Source organism: Octodon degus, unplaced genomic scaffold, assembly GCF_000260255.1.
Source record: "Octodon degus isolate 3935 unplaced genomic scaffold, OctDeg1.0 scaffold00184, whole genome shotgun sequence".
NCBI classification, from domain to species: domain Eukaryota; kingdom Metazoa; phylum Chordata; class Mammalia; order Rodentia; family Octodontidae; genus Octodon; species Octodon degus.
Window position 1 is genome coordinate 4,157,511 of NW_004524760.1, and position 18,694 is coordinate 4,176,204.

At 43.4% G+C, this 18,694-nt stretch overlaps 1 protein-coding gene across 1 annotated transcript in view; it reads right to left on the reverse strand.

Annotated features, from left to right (window-relative positions):
* Nucleotides 1-18,694, reverse strand: part of Aaed1 (AhpC/TSA antioxidant enzyme domain containing 1) — a 42,342-nt gene that overhangs the window by 22,742 nt on the left and 906 nt on the right. The gene's annotated exons all lie outside the window — the stretch shown is intronic.

Sequence of the window (18,694 nt, forward strand, 5' to 3'; positions counted from 1 at the left end):
TTTTTTAGCAATCATGATATTAATCTCACCTTTTTTTTTTTTTTTCGGAACTGGGGATTGAACTCAGGCCCTTGCCCTTGCCAAGGAAGCACTTATTCCACTGAGCCATTTCCCAGCCCCAATCTCATCTTTTTAAAAAATAACTTATTGAGAAACAAATAGCAATGTCATCTTTTTTTTTTAAAAAAAAGGTATTTAGTACACGGTCTACAGGGTCTCACTATGTAGATCAGACTCGTAGTTATTCTCCTGTTTTTAGCCTTCCAAGCGCTGGCATTACAGGTGCGCCATGAAGCCCAGTCTCAATTGCTTTCTCAGTGCGTCCTGGGGGCAGGGCTGGCACAGCACAAAGGGTCGCTGCACTTTGCCTAAGCAGGCCCTTTAGTCCGCTGAGTTATCTGGCCAGCCCTGTTAATCACATCTTTAAAACTACCTTAATAGCAATACCTGTACTGGTGTTTAACCAAACTGATAAGTGCCATAGCTTAGTTAAGCGTGCACATAAATTAACCCTTATGAATTAGGTACGACCAATCTAATATCCATCAGCATGAAAGTGGTGACATAAATTTGGACTCATGATTTGAGATATATGAGTATCACATGCCCATGATGAAAGCATTCACTATGTATCACAAACATATACTAATATCAAAAAAATGAAAAATAAGTTAGCAAGCACACATGCATGATGATTTACAGAGTAAATGTGGTAGATTTAAGGTGTATGGGCATGGAAAGATCTCCAAAACACATTTAGTAAAAAAGCAAGTATCAGAACAATGCATACACTGTGATTCAACTTAAACAAAGAAAGTCAACATAAACAGAAACATAAGCATATACTGCTACAGATGCATAGAAAGCAAACAGGAGGGGCTGGTGAGATGACTCAGTGGTCTAAAGCACCTACTTAGAACAAGCTTAGCAAAGCACAAGGACCGCGGTTCAATCCCCCAGCACCACATGCCAGCCAGCCCTGCCCCCTGGTGGGCTGAGCTGGCCACACACACACACACACAAACAAACAAACAAACAAATAAATAAATAATTTTTAAAAAAAAGAAAAAGAAAAAGAAAGCAAACAGGAAGTGCCCCCTCTTGCTCAGGGCAGGAATGAGCTGACTGCTGTTCTTGTGCTCACGGACTATCTGAGAAGGGAACCAGAAGAGCGTGGAGACGAAGCTTCTGAAGTGAGAGGTAATGAGAAAGAGACCAGGGAGGTGCGAGGACGAGAGAGGAAGCTCCTCCACCAGATGGTCCCTGAGATGCTGGCGCTTCCCAGCCTGCTTCCCAGGCTCAGGCTGGTAGTGTGTAAGAGCGCAAGCGCACACAGGGGACGTGTGAAAAGGCACGTTCTGTTGTTGCCTGGGATCACAGGAATCCTGCCATGGAGAAAGGAAAGCATATAGGAAGGGTCTGTGGGGACGAACAGGGCCTCGTGCTGTAGTCTTGGTCCTCAGGTCATTACTGTGCCCAAGCTAGATGGTGGCCTCTGGTTCTTGGTCAACTTTGCATTCTGGTAAGGCATTTTCCTCTTGGTTTAAGCAGAGTCTGTGCTACCCACCTCCTTGTAACCCAAACTTTCTAACGAGCATTGTAGAAATGACACTGATGCTACAGATGTCAGTCACTTTGGTCACCTACAGTTAATCCCCAATTTATTGTTTCTATTATCAGTGCCTCTTCGTTTTGTAAAATATTGGGTTTCAAGGTGTATAACTGTAGTGATAATTCCCAAGGAGATCCTGTAGTATATATACTGTTCTCCAAAATTCCAGGACCCAGAGCCAAGCTCTTCTTCATACAGAACCTGCGTCGGTTTGGACAATGTGAAGTCACCACCTGTCATGGCTGCTGTTGAAAGCAAAGAATAGGGCCCGGGGAGATAGCTCAGTAGAATAAGCACTTGCCTGGCAATTGCAAGGGCCTGAGTTCAATCCCTGGTTCCGGGGGAAAAGAAAAAAAGAAAAGAAAAGAAAAGAAAAAGAAAACAAAGAGTAGAAGCAACTCAAGGGAAAATCAGGGCTGGGGACATCGCACAGTGGCTAAGTGCCTGCCTGGCAGCACAGGCCCCATGCTGTGTCGGCCACCAAAACCATGCATGGTAGCACACGCCTGTAACACCAGCACCGGGGAGGCTGAGACAGGAGGATCACTCTGAGTCCCAGTTGCATAGCGAGACTGTGTATCAAATAATAAATAAATAAAAAGAATAATAAAAAAGGAAGGTCAAATCCAAAGTACATAAATTTATGTGAATTATTCTAGCAGGTTGGAAAAATGCATTAGAATTATTATTTCATATATCAGAGCAATTCATTGAATAAGAAATAGCCAATCTGGTAAGGAACTATGTTTGATTTAAAACTGACAGGTAAAAGCTGGGTATGGTGGCACACCTATAATCTCAGCACTTGGGAGGTGAAGGCAGGAGGATTGTTGAGGGTTCAAGTCCAGCCTGTACGACATAGTGAGCCCTTTTCTGAAAAAAACCAAAACCAAAATCAAACCAAAACAAAAACCACTGACAAGTATTTTTACTGATACCTTCATGGTATTAGTACACCAGAAGTGTACAGTAGATGGCACCGTGTGTGTATGGGATCAAAGCATCCTGCAAATGTTGAAATTTTTAAGTTACAATAAAAGGCATGTACATTGCCATTAATCCTCCGACCCCCCCGCCCAAGGCTCCCACTTACAACACATTTATCTCATTGTTCTGGTCACTTTCTGAAGTGAGCTGGGTCTTCTAGTCAGGGCAAGACCTTATTTGCAGAAGAAGGCTTCAGAAGGGTGCGCCCATCACTTTTTGTCCTGATGTCTTTAGGCTTCACTTTGGGGCCAGGGGTGTCCAGCAAGAACTTCCACCATGTCTGTTGTCTTGGGTAAGGTCTGGCCCTGTGCTAAATGATCCCTGTGGTAAAGTGTGAGCTAAAAGGGAAAAATTGACATAAATCAAATGAAGTGGGTAGAGAAAATCTCATTTCTTTCTTTTCCTCAAAGCATGAGTGTCACTTGGTGGCCCCAGTTCCCTTTCAGCACACTTTTTGAGTTCAAAGGGAAACAGGGCATAGGAGTGGTAGGAGAGCGCCTCCTTGTGGTCAAAACAAGAGTAGCAGCACTTCGTGTTTAAATTAAACTACAGATTTTTGGGGGTTTGTTTTTGGTACTGGGAATCGAATAAAGGACCTCACACTTGCTAGACAGGTGCTACTGAGCTATATTCCAGGCCCAAGACAAAGTATTGTTGAGACTGACAGGTTTAGAAGTTAATATAGTACCTTGCAAGAAGGGCAACACAATCTTCTGGGTAAAGATACCTGGGTCTGTCAGAGAATAAGACAAATTGTTTCTGAATAAGTAAAATTCTAACTGCCTGAATGTATGAGGACAGGTATAAGAGGATGAGTCTGGGTGAATGTGCAGGCACAGCCAAGTGAATGTTTGGTTAGAGGATCTCATGATGGTTACTGTGGTCCTTAGGTCTAAGAACGTACTGGCCAGGCATAGGGACCAGCAATGCCTTCAGCAGCTCTCCAAGCCCCCTTCTGCTCAGGAGAGACCCTGCCTACCCTCCTGGATGCTGGGACCCTGGACTCCCAGCCCCAGAGGCCTGCAGTCAGGGTCTTCTCACCTGCCGTCTCCTCTCTCCCCCATTGACCACACTCTGGTCATATGGGACTCCTGGCTCTACCTGCCAGCCCTCCTCAGGGCCTGGCTCCTTGGCTCCTGGCTGAGAGGAGTTCACCTTGCTCTTGGGCCTCGGCTCCTTGGCTGTGCCAGCCCTTCCCTGGACCCCACCTCACACCCCCTGCCTTCTGCTCCGGTTATCACTTGAGCACCACCACTCTCTCACGCACTATACGTCTCTGTTTTCTGTCTTCACTAAGATAACACATTTCAGGGGCAGGTGGAGGTCTTTTGTAGTCACTCTGTACCATGGAGTGCACCTAAAACAGAATCTCAAAAATAGTGTACAATTACTAGGTTTGCAATAAATAAACAAATGAATCCTGTGAACTCCTGTCTGCCTTCCCTTTCCTGCTCTCTATCCAGACAGCGAGGCTCAGTGGTAGGTGCAGCTCAGTGGTGAGTGCTTGCCTCACACAGAGGAGGCCATGGGTCCAGCCCAGCACCCAAGAGTCAGGCTGTGTGAGCAGAGAGGCCAGGCCTTACCAAGGGCCAAAGAGTCGGCTTCCGCTTACATCTGCTGTTCCTTGAATTTGCTTGCTCGCTGAAGACACAAAAGCTCCCTGGGAGGACCTAGTGGGCAGGAGCCCACCTGGAGGAGGCAGCCCACGGGATGCTGGGGCGAGCTTCCCCAAAGCTGATGCTTCAGTCTCGCTACAGTCAGACAGTTCTAGGTCTTCCAGCTGAACACAGGGGGAACAGACAAACCATTCCTGCTCTGCCTCTCTCTGCCTTTGACCCAAAAAAAACAGTCCAATAAAGAGTTGGTTTTTTTGTGGCACCTAAGATTGAACTCTAATAAAGAGTTTTATTTGCTTATTTATTTATTTATTTACTCCTGGGGATTGAACCTAGGACCTTTGCATTGAGTGACATTGCCATCCCCTTTTATTTTTTATTTTGTGACAAGGTCTCACTAGGTTGCCAAGCTGCCCATGCTGGGATGAAACTTGTAGTCATCCTGCCTTGGTCTCCTAGAATTCTGGGATTCCAGGTGTTCACCATATCTGGCTTAAAATTCCTTATCCGATTATAAATTTATTTAATTTGACATAATCTAAGACAAATACTAAATATTTTATTTATTTATTTATTTATTTATTTATTTATTTATTTACAGGGTCTCACTATGCACGTCGGACTTATAGTGATTCCCCCGGTTTCAGCCCCCTCAGTGCTGGGATTACAGGCATGGGCCACCACACTGGGATTTGGTTGTTGGCTCAGCATGCCTGGTAGTGGGGCCGGTGTGGCATGAAGAACCGTGGATCAAACCCTGGTTCCTGTGCTTGCCTAAGCAGGTGCCTAATCTGTTGAGCTATCTCACTGGCCCTAAAAACTAAATATAAAAAGATTTTCTTTTCTTTTGGAGGCAGGGTCTTGCCATGTAGTTCAGGTTGGCCTCAAACTTGTGGTGCAATCCTCCTATCTCTGCCTCCTGCATGTCAGAATTGCATGCATGTACCACCATCCTTGTATGTTCTTTACACTTGAAGAAAATGATTTCATATAGAAATACAGATCAACAGGAAAGAATAAAAAGTGTTGTGAATAATGACCATGTCTCCTTTTGGGGAAAGACATGGATAAATAAACCACAGGGGTTCTCAAAAATATTAACACTTAGGAACAACTAACATGGGGACCAGACAAGGCAGCTGATTCAGACTTGCTCAGTCCTGGTGTCAGTCCAGGTGAATGCCCATGGGCAAATTGGATCATTTGTCATTAATTCAAAAAACATTTCATGGTGAGCTATGTGCAAGACACTGTTCTAATGGACCAATCTTTGTCTGCATAGAGAAAACAGCCTAGTAACCTAGGGACTTGGAGGTTATGCTTCCTCTCCTGTGAAATGGATGTAACCACTTCTTAAAGTTATTGTGCAGATTAAGTTAAAGCAATTACATTAAGGCAGGTGCTGAGCAAAGTCCATGGTGCTGAGTAATATTCACTAAATGTCACCACGTCACTTGGTCATTAGGAGAATCACATTTCCAAGCACTGGTGTCTACATATGTCAGGAGAAGAGGAAAAGAGGAAGAAAAATAACAGAAGGTGCAAGGAGACTCAACTCATGTGCTCAGCGTTGTCTCACTCTCTCTTGTGTGGCTGGATCATTTTGATTTTTTCTCCTTCTTCATCACTGGTACCAAAGGCGGTGACTGCCTCATCTCTGAGGCCATCAGAGAGCTCTGCACCCTGAGACGGCAGTCAGAACTGGGGGAGAAGCGGCTACTGGCACATTCTTGTTTCACTGTCCGTGAAAGCCCAAAACAGAGGTAGGTTAGGTTTCAATAGAGGAGGCCAGGGTTGGCTGCCCCTGCTCCAGAGGCCTGGTTCCCACTCCCTTGCTGGGAAGGCTGTGCTCTAGCTGCTGTTGCAAGGTGTGAACACAGTGCCTGAGGCCTCGCCAGCCCCAGCAGCAGTGTTCTAATAAGTGGTCGCTATAGATATCAGATCTTTATGTGAATAACACATCCAGGAAAAAAGCTTCAACTTATCAAATATACATTATTAAAAAGTCTAAGCCTAACCAGCAATTGAATAAGATCTGTGATTGACTATGTTAGAGCTAGAACTCTGAGAGGCAGTCTTTTTTTTTTTAACGTTGAGAAGAATTGATGACATATAATGTGCCTAAGGAGAGTCACCTGGAGAGAAAACATTCTCTCAGGCTTTCACAGAGAGCAAATTGGTCAAGCAATGGCTGTGACTTGTCCACATGGCTGACACTGACAAAAGATCTACACACTACGGTACAGGGTTTCAGGATAAATCCTGAGGGAATTTGACTGACCTTGTCAGATACAAAAGTTGCATTTCTTGTTATATAGGTCTTGCTTTATCTTGGTCTTAACCATCCAGCAGAAAAGTATGAAAACCAAGTATAAAATATAAAGCCATATCAATATGCTGAGCTGTAAATGGCTCAAGTCAACAACTTCTGACATTGCCAGTCCTATGGATAACTCACTACTATTATAGACTACTGGATAGCTTGGATTATTTTGCTGAATTCATCCACCTACAATATTTATATGGCAATGGAATACCCATCTCTGACAAAACTAAACAAAAAAAGGGGATACAAATGAAGGATCATTTTATATCTATATATACAAAATAGGATAGATATATAGCTACTTTCTCTTAATTCAATGAGAAGAAAGATTTGTACTTATAGTGTTTGGACAGGATATCATGTCTGCATCTTGTACTATGAATAACCACTACGAAGACAACAATATGCAATGTATTAATTATTGTAACTGTCCTACTAATCTGTTTTACAACTGTCTCATTGCTATTTGTTTCTCAATAAAATTAATAAAAAACAGAGTTGAGAGCGATTTTTTTTCTTGGCCGGCTCAGGCTGCCTTAAGGGCAGGTCTGGTAAGGCATAAGGAGCTAGGGATCGAACCACAGTCCCCTGTGCCTGACTGGGTTTGCCCCAGGAGGTGCTTAAACAACTGAGCTAACCTGTAAGTCCCCTGAGATGCAGTCTTGAAGAGTGTACTGAACCTACCCAGTTTGTCTTCAAACATTAGTTGTGAAGGAAATTTAAATTCTCTTTGGGCCAAATGGATTTTTTTTCAAATGTGTGTTAATAAAAAATTTCTGGACTCAGTATAGCACAGGACTGGGACCTATCTCCTCTAAGAGATTCTAAATATGCATACAAGCAGGAAAAGGACTGGGTGTGGTGGTACACACCTGTGATCTCAGCACTTGGGAAGCTGAGGCAGGAGCTGGGCTGACTGACACCCCAGTGAAGGTGAGTTGAGCCTGTGATAGAGAAGCTCCTGGTCTCACAGACGCATTTAGGGGTTTGTTTTGCACCAAGGATTACAGGCATTTTTAATAGTTCTCAAAGCTTCTTTGATTATAAAAAGGCTAAAGATCACTATCCCAAAGAAAAAGTTCAGCCAGGCTTGTTGGTGCATACCTGTAGTCCTAGCACCCTGGGAGGCTGAGACAGGAGGATTGAAAGTTTAAGTCCAACTTAGCAAAATAGTGACTTACTGAAACTTTGTCTTAAAAAAAAAAGAAAGAAAGAAAAGGCGCTGGGATAGTCTGTCAGTTTTCTTGTTGCTGGGACAACATACCAGGTACCCATAATTTAAAGGAGGAAAGGTATATCATGGCTCACTGTCAGTTCGTGGTCAGCACAAAAAAGGCAGAGGGGTCACCGTGGAAGACCTGCAGTGCAGGAAAACTGTTCGTGCCTGGTGGCGGCAGAGAGAGGACTCAGGAGCAGTGGTGGGAGACACTGCTGCGCCATGCTCCAGGGACCTATGTCTTGCAGTCAGGCCCACCTTCAACAGCACACAGCATCCCCACAATCCAATCACCTTTAAGTCCCATGAAGAGGCCTTTGGGGACACTGTAGATCTAAACTGTAACAGGGAGAGAGCTCAGAGCAAAGACCCAAGGTTTGACCACCAGTATGAAACCAAAGAAAGGATAATGTTGGGCCAATAAATCTAATAAAATACTCCAAGACATTCAGTACTTAATATAAATACAAGTTAAAATTACTACGCTAATATGATAGTTGTAGTATGGATCATAAGAGTCAAAAACATTTGCTTTGCTGGCATAAAACACAGTAGGAGTTTGGTGGCTGTTCCTTGATCACAAAGCTGGGATAATGTATTTGTAGGCAAACTGTGATGACCCAGTAGAGAACAAAGCCAATCTGAAAGTCGGAGCTTCAGGCAGGACCTCTTGGAAGGACTCCAAAGGAGAGTCTGAGTCAAGGTTATCCAGCTGGGTTGTTCAAGGGTAGGGTTAGGGAGATAGTGGGATGGACTCAGGAGGGGTGAGGTGAAGGGCCCAGGGGATTCGGAGTGCTAGTACTTGGCCATAGCAATAACTGATGCTCTGAAGTGTGTGTGCTGTGACCTTGCATGTGGGCTAGATGCCCCAGGTCCTAGCAGGGTAGGTGGGGTGGCCACAGAATATGTGAATGGACTATCACTGTTCCTGGAGCTCAGGCAGTTGCTCTGGAAACTTGGGCTGCTGGGGGGGGGGGTCAGCCCTACTATTATTCTTTTGGTCCTTTCTACTTGATGGGAATACAGAGACAGTAACTGCATGGAAGCTGAAGTATCAGGGTCACATATCTATGTTTCTTATAGATCGGGGTTTCTCAAGCACAAGAGAGCCAAAGTTCCTGACATCTTAGGGAGAAAATGTATTTGAGGGATGGCATTCGAAGCCCATCTCAGAAATGCTGGGAAGTTATTTGGAATCCTCCCACTCTGCCATTTCAACTTCTAGGATCAAACCATATATAAAGCTGGCCATATATTGGGGCTGGTGAGATGGCTCAGTGGTCTAAAGCACCTACTTAGAACAAGCTTAGCAAAGCACAGGTGACCGCAGTTCAATCCCCCAGCACCACATGCCAGCCAGCCGTGCCCCCTGGTGAACTGAGCTGGCCACACGCACACACATAAATAAATAAATAAAATTAAAAAAAAACTGGCCATATATAAAATCATATATAAAATAACAGTATGACGTTATCCATCATTGTACTTGTGGGTAATATATAATATTCCTTTGCTTTCAGTAGATGAAAGAGAGCAGGAACAAAAGAAAGTAGAATGCTTTGATTTAAACAGTTTCTACAACAAAAGTGAGTGTTAAAATGAAACTTTAATAAAATCCTTAAATAGCGTAAAAGTCAAAACTTAACACCTTATCTTTACTTGCTGTGTGTAGCTCAGCAGTGTCAAGTGCATTGACATTGTCATGAAACAGATCTCAAGAACTTTCTCATCCTGAAAATCCAAACTCTATACTCATTAAGCGATGCTCTCCTTTCCCCATTACCATAAACCACTGGTAACCACTTTTCCATTTTATGTCTCTATAAAATTGATACCTCCCACAAGTGGAGACACAGCACTTCTCTGTTAGGTATTATTTGATTTCACTTAGCACAATATGAAGGTTCATTCAGGTTGTAGCCTGTGACAAAATTTCCTTCTCTGTTAAGTCTGAATAATATTCCATGATAGGTGTATAGTACATGATGCTGTGTTTATCCATTCATTCATCCTTTGATGGGCATTTGCACTACCTCCATCTTTTGGCTTTTGTGAATTGTTTTGTTCAGAATATGCATGAATAAATGTCATTTGAAGAAACAGTCTTCAATTTTTTTAAGGAAATAGATCCAGAAGTGAGATTGTTAGATCAGATTTTTAATTTTAAAAGAAATTCCACAGTGTATGCCATGGTGGTTGTATCATTTCACCCACAATGTATGAGGCTTCCAATTTCTCCATATTCTTGCCAATATTTGTTACTAAATTGTGTTTCCCACCTATCGTGTTCACTGAAACCCTAATTTTTTTCTTTTTTTTTATGAGCAGAATATATTTATTGAGAGAAAGAAAGCTCCTGTCCAAGAGAGGGACAGGAGGGGGGCCCGAGCAGGTAGTTCCCCCCTAATTTCTTCTGTTATGGTATGTGTATATATGTATCTATTTATTTTAGATTTGTAGACAGGGTCTCACTATTTATTTATTTTTTAGGGTCTCACTATTTAATCCAGGCTGTCCTTGAATTCACTATGTAGCACAGGGCTGCTTCAAACATGCAGTAAATCTTCTGGCTCAGTCTCTTGAGTGCTAGTATTACATGTGTGCACCACCATGCCCAACTCTCACTTTTTTTTTTTTTGTGGTTTTGGGGATCAAACTCGGACCTTGTGCTTGCCAGGCAGGCACTTGTGCTACTGAGCTATATTGCCAGCCCCTGATTTAATTTTTAAAAAAAAATTTTAATGTTGTGCATTTGGTACAGGGTCTCACTGCGCAGCTCGGACTCATAGTGATCCTCCTGTTTTCAGCCTTTGCAGAACTGGGATTATAGGTGTGCACCACTATGCCTGCACTCAGTGTCTAGCTCAGCATACTGGGGGTGGGGGCACCATGGCATGTGGTACTGGGGATCACAGGCACTTAGTCTGCTGAGCTATCTCGCCATCCCTCCTGATTGGGTTTTGATGAGTCTGCAATCACCTGATTTCTTATCATCTCTGTGCAGTCAGACCTCTCTGTTAATATTAAGCTGTATTTGCACCTGCTCCGTAGAGCCTCATCAGTGCCTCAGCCCCTCCTCTTGTCATCAGGCAGCAGACTCTCATAAGGAGTACGCAGCTTCTATCCTTGGCCCTCATCCTTCACAGTAAGGGTCACGTTTCTGGCAGGACATGCTGGTACACAATTGCAATCCCAGCACTGAGAGGTACTGATGGAGAAGGATTGCAAGTTGGAGCCCAACTTGTGCATCTTAGCAAGTAAAAAATGCCTTTTCAAACTAAAAAATAAAAAAGCTGAGGACAGGGATGTAGCTCAGCATGAGGGCCTGCAGTTCAATCTCCAGTTATATAGTGAGTCATATCTGCATTGGCATTGTCATGTGAAGTTCAGTAAATGCTTTTTAATTTAAAATCTAGGGGCTGGTGAGATGGCTCAGTGGTCTAAAGCACCTACTTAGAACAAGCTTAGCAAAGCAAAGGGACTGCGGTTCAATCCCCCAGCACCACAAGCCAGCCAGCCCCGCCCCTTGGTGGGCTGAGCTGGCCACACACACACACACACACACACTTAAATAAATAAAAAATTAAAAAAATAAAATCTATATAGATATATGTGTACATGTATATTAGGTATGAACATTATTCACACATTTACATATGCTTTTTCTTAGTTTTGACCTTCCAACTGAAAGACTTTTTGCTCAGCAATGTTGGTCCTGGGTTTCTCTATAGGAAAGGTCACAGAGAGGGCAGAGTCCAAAGACCTTTCCATTCATGACCAGCCTGGTGGCTTAATCTTGACTGTCCTTTGCATTGGCTTGAGTGACTCCCAGGAGATTAGGAAGCACATGCTTGGATGTGACTGGGTAGGTTATGAGGCTGTGACTTGGGACTGCACAGGACCCTGGCCCCTTCCTTCAGGCACTTGTTCCAGAGACGTGGGTGCCATCAGTGGAGCAGCTCTCCCCTCTGTGCCTCGGCTGTGAGGCTTCTCCCTTGAGCCAGACAAACACAGAAGGAAACTTTTCAAATTGTGAGCCAAAATGAAGATTTTCTCTTCATGTTTTCCAGTGATGAAAAGGTGACTAATATGGCCAGAAGTTACAAGTGATATTTGAGCTCATTTGATTATACCTGCATCTGAGATCTAGGACTACTGGTAAAGACAACTTTTCCACCTTGCAATTCTTACTCTACTGGTCCAGAAAAAAAAGCCTATTGGAATGTATAAAACCATAATTATTAGTTGAAGTGACAAACAGAATAAGCCACAATGAGCAATATACTCTGACTTCCAAAAAGAACAGTCCTGTAGGCTGTATTGTGTCACTGCTTCATGAACAGGGGCTTTAGCAAGGGAGGTCCTATGTAAGGGTACTATGTTGGAGAAGGCACAGGTCCCAGCAGTGGACACCTGTAAGACACTAGCACTGCTCTCCGAGCAATCATCTGCTCACCACAAGCATTATATCCCTTGATTTCTGAAGTTACTCTACAGGTAAGTTGATCAGAGGGATGCACGGTGACAGGAGGGAAATGAAACAAGTTTTACTGATGAGGATTTGAAGGAAGAACACATCAAAACCACTGTGCTGGAGAGAGCAAATTGGTCAAGCAATGGCTGTGATTCATCCAGATGCCTGACACTGACAAAAGATCTACAAGGTGCTATACATGTTTCAGGGTAAATCCTGAGGGGATTTGACTGACCTTGTCAGATACAGAATTTACATTTTTAGTTATATAGGTCTTGCTTTGACTTGGTCTTAACTATTCAGCAGAAATGTATAATCACAAGGTATAAAAAGTAACGCCATATTGATATGCTGAGCTGCAAAAGGCTCAAGTCAACAACTCCAGACAATTACTAGTTCTGCCCATAACCCACTAGTATTATGGACTGTTGGACTGTATTGGGTTATTTTGCTGAATTCAGGTACCTACAATATTTGAACTGGCATCAAGTATGAAAAGGTCCTTTAAAGACCTCTCCAAATATAGCTTCTCTAACAATGGAACACCCATCTCTGACAAAACAAAACAAAAAAGGGGGATATAAATAAAGGACCTTTTTGTAGTGGAATATATATATATATGGATAGATATTCAGCTACTTTGTCTTAGTTTAATGGGAAGAAAGGTTTGTACTAATATTGTTTAGACAAGATATCATATCTGCATCTTGTCTTCTGAATAACTACTACAAAGACAATATGCAAAGTATTAATTATTGTAACTATCCTACTAACCTGTTTGTTATTTTTTTCTCATTAAAATGAATAAAAAATTTAAAACCCCCCACTGTGCTGGGAGTCTGAGAATTTATAAATTGGGTGGAGTCCCACAGCAATGGTATTTCGCTGCATTAGTTGAAGTTGTGTTGAAGGTCTCTCTACCCACTAGAGCTGTTCACAGAATGCCTCTCTCATGCCCACTCCACCCAGCCCTGATGCCTCTGCCTCTCTCCCACAGACAGTCCACACTCTGGGCCCCATGCTTCATTCTTCGTATGGTGCTCTAGATGTGCTTGGTCATAGAAGATGGTAATCCTCCTCCCCCAGCCAATAGTAGATTTTTTTTTTTTTCCAGACTGGGGATTGAACTCAGGCCCTTGCGCTTGCCAGGAAGTGCTTATTCTCCTAAGCCATCTCCTTGGCCCCGGGACTCCTTTTTGTGTGGTACCGGGGATTGAACTCAGGGCCCTGTGCTTGCGAAGCAGGCACTTATTCTACTGAGCTATCTTCCCAGCCCTGGAAAGGGACTCTTCATGACCCTTGGGAGGATGCATTTCAAGACAACTGAGGATAAATACAATGGCTTGCAGAAAGGATGGGAGGAGATAGATTGATTCTCTCTAGAAAAGGAAAGATTTCACTTCAACAGGGGTGAAGTGAGATGGTGTCATAGTGGAAAAAATGATATTTTCCAGGGAAAAGTGTGTGCCTTGCATACTTATTTTGAGTATGTGGAGTTGGGGTGTCATATTGATCTGAGGGGTTTGAATGGAGTTCCCTGGATCTCAGGAGGGAGCAAGCGGAGATCTTAGTGGAGTAAATGATTTCAGACACGAATCTGCTTAGTGGGACTCTGCAAGTGTGCAGTGAAATATCAGCTTGTGAATAAGAGTAGAGGTTACTTAATGGCCACATCTGAGCCCCCAAGCACCTTCTCACTCAGGGAAGACTTCACTTGCAGTCCAAGTTGCATCTATTCTTCATCTGAGGGCAACGTGGGAACTTCAACAAACAGTTTGGGCTTCACTGAGCTGTTCTAAAATGTAATGCTTTTTGGGGCTGGGGAGATGCCTCAGTGGTCTAAAGCACCTCCTTAGAACAAGCTTAGCACAGGGACAGCGGTTCAATCCCCCAGCACCACATGCCAGCCAGCCTCGCCCCCTGGTGGGCTGAGCTGACCACACACACACACACACACACACACACACACACACACAAAATAAATAAAATAAATAAACTTAAAAAAAATAAACTGTAATGCTTTTCATCAGAACAGATCCTAAAAGGTTCTTATTCTTATCTACTATCATGGTGGACCCTCAGCCTTTCATTTCACTGTGGACAGGAGCACTGCACATCTTCCTGTCTGGGGCTTCATGCACAGGGAGCACATGTGTAGTGATGCTGGTTTTCTCTAGCAGGTTTTGTGATTGCTGGTTTCCATGTTAAGAGAGGATGGCTAGTAGTTCTGAGTTACAATGATCCCTTACTACTATGCTTTCATTGTCAGGACGGGTGACCTTGTTATTCAGACTAGATTGTGGACTTGGATATCCATGACCAGGGTCCACACGAGGTCTTACTGGCCAAGGAGGGGTTCTAAGGAATTTTGGGTCACCTGGAACTTGGCTCATATCAGGATTCATGGAAGTCTTTCAATTATTAAAACCCTAAAGGACAAGCTCCACAAATAGATTCCAGTTCCTACTACCAGTTTCAGTAACTGTGAAATTATTGGTTAATTCTGGCAATTGACCATTAATTGTGAAACTCCCTTGAAAACTCCTAGAACAGCCCTACAGTCACTTGGCTTTTTCTGATCTTCTGCAAGGACTGGTCCTCAGGGAGCCCAATGTCTATTGGGATTTTTTTTCCTGGTACCAGGCGTTGAACTTGGGCCATTACACTTGCTGTGCAGGTGCTAACACTGCTGAACTATCTCTCCAGCCCAATGTTTATTGATGCCCAAGACATAGGTCAAAGAAGTTTCCAGGTGTAACATGAGCCATTGGTTGAGTTTAGGTCTCTGACATCAAGTCATGGTCCTCTCCATCCATTCTATTTGCATCTTGAAGAATGTGTGGATTTAGCTTCAGAGGTCATCACAAACAGGAAGGGTTGAGAAGTACAGAAACCACATGAGAAACCAAGTGTCCCACCCCAGGTGTGGGGGACTATAGTTAGGAGGACAAAGTAGTGCAGCAATGCTACGAGGGCACACTTGGCCCTTAATTCCAGTTTGATCCTTGGCTGCCATTTAAATCTTCACTGCAGGCTTTTACCCTGGCTCCCAGGTCACTGTGTTCCCTGGCCCTGTCAGGTCAGGCTGCCAGAAAGAATATCCTAGACTGGAATGTTAAAACCATCCATGTGGGGCTGGTGAGATGGCTCAGTGGTCTAAAGCACCTACTTAGAACAAGCTTGGCAAAGCACAGGGACCGCGGTTCAATCCCCCAGCACCACGTGCCAGCCAGCCCTGCCCCCTGGTGGGCTGAACTGGCCACACACACACACAAAATAAATAAATTAAAAAAAAAAACAAAAAAAACCATCCATGTTCTTTCCTCACAGTTCGGAAGGCAGCAACTCCCAGTTCTAGGGGCTGGCAGAGCCTGTAACTAACAACGACTTACCCCCTGGCTTGCAAAAATGACAGCCTCATCTGTGTCCCCACATGGCTAAGAAAGCTTTGGCTCTGCTCCTCTTCCTACAGAGGCACTCACCCCATCCTGGCAGCCCCACCCTGCTGACCATCTGATTCTCATTACCACCTGTCTTGTTTTTTTAAATCGTTGTTGGGACAAAATACCATCACCCAATATGAAGGAAGGAAAAGTTTATTTAGCTCACAGTTTGCGGAGGTTTTAGTTTATATTTTGTTGACTCTAAGGCAAATGGCAGCAGTTTATGGTGACAGAAAACAATGAAGAGCAGAGGAGAAGTAGCACCTGCGGTGTCTATCAAGATTTTTTTTTTTTTTTTTTTTACACTGACTGCGAAGACCTGTGCTCCACTGCAAAGGACAGAACTCCTCCAAAGTGATGTGGCTGCACAGATCAAGCTCTTCCGAAGTGGCACAGCTGCAAGGTATGGGGACAAAGACTGGGACTTCTCCAAGGGGGTGGGGTGGGGGAGGGGGCGCAGAAGCCTTTCTCACCTCCTTTATATACCTTTTCCTATGGTGAATCACTCTGGGCCTGTCCTCCCTGCTCTATGGCAGGTCCTGTCACACCCTAGGGTGCCTCCCAGTCCTGTGGGGCGGTACCCCCCAAGATGTGAAACCATGGAGCCAATCTAGCCAAGTTGACACAATGTATCAAGCACTACAATCCACCCCTTGTCAACTTGGCAACTAGACATATATTTTTTAAACTAGTCTCCCGATATGAAGACCTGTTTTTTTTTTTTTTAACATTTTATAACTTGGACATTATAACACAGTTTTAGTGGTCCTTAAGAATCACTACTGAAAAAAAAGAATCACTATTAAGTCTACTAACATCATATTATATGAGAAGCATAACATTTTGCCCCTGGTCCCCGAAAAACTCATGTACATCCCTTTATGCAAAAGGCACTTTAGTCTCTCTGTTAGAGTTGCCAAAGTCCTAACAATTTTAGCATTGCTAACAGGTCCAAGTCTCAAGATCTAAGGCAAACTCTTACCTGTGAGCCCCTGTATAAATGAAAAGTTAAACACTTCTAACATTTAAAGACATAAGATAAACATTATCATTTTTAAATTTTATTTTATTTTTTCTTTATGTATTTAGAATAGGGACTACATGGTCTACAGGGTCTGATACATAGATTGGAATTGTAGTGATTCTGTTTTCAGCCTCCCAAGTGCTGGGATTACAGGTGCGTACCACCACACCCAGTCTCAATCGCTGTCTCAAAGCACCCTGGGGATGGGGGTGGGGGTGAGGGGGTGCGGCGCTGCATGCCAGGGATTGAACCCTGACTGCTGTGCTCTACCTAAGCAGACATTTTAGTCCTCTGAGCTATCTGGCCATCCTAAACATTATCATTTTAAAAGGTATACATAGGAGGATACAAACCATTGGGACCAAGGCAAGTTTAAAATCCAGAAGGGCAAACATTAAGTTCTATAGTTTTATGTGGAACATCTGAAGCAATCTGTAAGGAGTTATGAGCTCCAAAAGCCTTATATGGCTCCACACCTCTGGCTCTTCTGCTGGTAGCTCTCATGACTTTTTGAGGGGCTGGCTTTGCTTCTCTTTGTAGCTCTCTTTAGACAATCTATATTTGTGGTTTTTTAAAACTTTTGAGGTTTTTACTGAATAGACTTTTTACTCACAGCTTTATACATTGCCTTCTCAGAGGCACACTGCCTAGCCTCCCAGGCCTTTTGAAATCAAGTGAAAGCCTTTATAACCTCAGAACTCCTGCATTTTCTATGCACCTAAAAACCAATGTCACGCGGATGATGCCAAGGGCTGCTGTCAGCTGGAGCAGTAGCCAGGCCTTTTTCTCTCTTGGCTGTAGGGTTTGAGTGTCTGGATTTTTTAGTACTCTGACTCTAATTCTGAGGAACAAATTTTTTATGTCGGTGCCATTTTGGAATCCAGTGAGGCTCTCTTCTATTTTGGAGCCTAGTGTGGCTGCTGCCTCCATTCTGGAACATGGGGCTCTGCAGCTTTTTCCTCAAAGCAAAGTCCCTTAGCCTTGTGATTTTAGACCTGCAAAGGGTGAGAACCTGCTACCTCCTGTGATGCCCTCGGGACATCTTTTTATTTTTTGTTTGACTATCTTTGTAGTCCCACCTTTTTGGCACTTTTTTGTTTTGAGCCAAACTCACATATTAAATTATCCTGCTGGGTGCTTTGTTTTTTATTTATTTATTTTTTCTTGGTCCAATTGATAACTCTTTTAATGAATATCTCTATCAAGAAAGAACTAAGTGAATGACACCTTGGCTCTGTTAGACTAACTGGAAGCCAATCCCTAAGCATCCTGACCATGATCACCACTGTGGAGTCATTGGAAGGATGTTCAGGCATGATACATGATACATTAGTACATGAGAACATATTTGGTTGCCCCTCTTTCTAGTAGTACTTGAGGACCATAAGCACATGTTTACCTTTATGTAGCTATGTCCTTGTAATACTGCTTTGACTTTTCCTCCAACTATCAGTGGCAGATGCCCAGCCTGCAGGCGTCTACCATGAAAAGGTAGGTCTAGATTCCATAAAGTATGTTGTATAGGCCCAGTTTTGTCACTCATAATGAGTTTAGAGATGAGAGGATTGAGGCCTCTACCTAACCATGTAACATTGGACAAGGCCTCTGAAATCATGATATATAGGAGGAATCTACAAAATAAATCTTGTGCCAATCTTGGTCTTTCCCTAGAAGGAAACCTGTAGGGGACCAGTCTACAAAGGAATAATTAAATTTGTGTATAGCCCATCCATGGTATGTATCTCTGTAAGTCTGCCATGGGCCCAAATCACCTTCCTCAAAGGAGGGACATGAGCTTCTGGAATATAGAAAGGAATGGTAGGTTTAAAATCTCTTACAAGGTTACTATCCAGTGGAATAGAATTTAGGGTTAATAAGGCAAATTGTCCTTTAAACAGTTGTTCTTCCCAAGTCTGATCTGCAGCCGACATGTAAAGGCTAGCATCCTGTTGTACATGGGCTACACACAAGGGAAGACATACAAAATGAGATGTAA